The sequence below is a fragment of the Carassius gibelio genome, chromosome B16 (genome assembly GCF_023724105.1).
Source record: "Carassius gibelio isolate Cgi1373 ecotype wild population from Czech Republic chromosome B16, carGib1.2-hapl.c, whole genome shotgun sequence".
In the NCBI taxonomy this organism is placed as follows: Eukaryota; Metazoa; Chordata; class Actinopteri; order Cypriniformes; family Cyprinidae; genus Carassius; species Carassius gibelio.
The window spans coordinates 5,196,428-5,197,734 of NC_068411.1; the positions used below are offsets into that span (position 1 = coordinate 5,196,428).

At 36.6% G+C, this 1,307-nt stretch overlaps 1 long non-coding RNA gene across 1 annotated transcript; it reads right to left on the reverse strand.

The window, feature by feature from the left end:
- Positions 1–300: 300 nt before the first annotated feature.
- On the reverse strand, positions 301–951 carry LOC127974873 (uncharacterized). The gene is made up of 3 exons (XR_008157392.1): positions 817–951; positions 481–544; positions 301–385 (listed from the first exon to the last, which is right to left on the reverse strand). It is a non-coding gene; the product is annotated as an uncharacterized LOC127974873 (long non-coding RNA).
- Positions 952–1,307: the final 356 nt, after the last annotated feature.

The window sequence follows — 1,307 nt, forward strand, 5'->3', positions numbered from 1 at the left end:
AAAACAAGTTTTGTAATGACCAATAGTTCCGGACCTTTCTCATTGTTGAAAATTCAGATTTGGACCTTTGAATGTAGACTTTGAGAACCCCTGCTCTAGATGCTCTCGCTGCTCGGGCCACCGATGAGGAAGAGAGCACAGCAGCATCTGGTCCTGGTGAGAGCTGGAGTGATGGAGCATCTCATCCATATCTCTGGACCATTTCCGGATGCTGAAGTGGACTTCTCCATCCTCAGTGCACAAACCAGTCTGCAGACATTTTCATAACCTACACAAATACACACACACACACACACACAATACAAAAAGTCATTACTTTATTCATTTGTTTCAGGTATTTCCTTTTTTCCCCTTTCCTTGCAGGTCTTGCTCCACCACAAAAGATCTGCAGTAAATGAATCAACAATAAGAAAAGTACTGTTATAACTCTTTGAAATTACACTAATGAAATTGTTTCATTTATTTTTGTAGTGTACTTACACAAATCCTTTGATGGCAGCATTCCTTCATCAGTCACTCTACAGCAGATAAACATAATCTGTTCCTGTAACTTCCAGACAAGAGTCAGTCTCCTCTGTGATTTATCTGTGATATACTGCATCTGCATGTTGAGTTAGTAAATGATGTAACTCGCTTTTTATCCAACACAAATGTTCCTAAAGTTATCAATATTGCAAATGGACAAATAAAATAGATAACCGTGTTTAGTTACTGTATGTAGATTTGTTTGATTACATGACTTACACTTATCTAAAGCAGTGTTGACAACAATGAGTGAACTCAGATGCCTGTTTCATGTCTGTTAAATGTGCTCACCTGCAATACTTATCAAAGACTATCCTGTCAGATGATAGACATTTAGTAATAGTCTTCAAGATGTATATATGGTTTATGTAAATCCACTTTTGAGTCGTGTACTTAATGGAGCTCCCCTGTTAATTATTCATTATAAAACGTGTTTTTACAGCACAATCACAATTGCTATATTATGTAAGTAACAGACAGGGTTTAGATTAAGCCTGGATCAATAAGATCAATTAGTCTTGCCTGTGAAACCGGATAGCATCTTTACACCTTTTGCTTATATGTTGCTGACTTTACACCTTATATTTAATAGATTATTAACTCCAAAATCAATACCACTGTATGAAAATAACTTGTACTCTTAAATGTAAATAATTATTTTGTGAAAAAATATATATTCTCACCATTGTGACTCACAGCAAACCGTCATATTCGTCTTCTTTCCAGTTTAACGGCGGTTGGCATCCAGCTTATTGGTGCAATACAGCCCTCTTCTGTTCCGG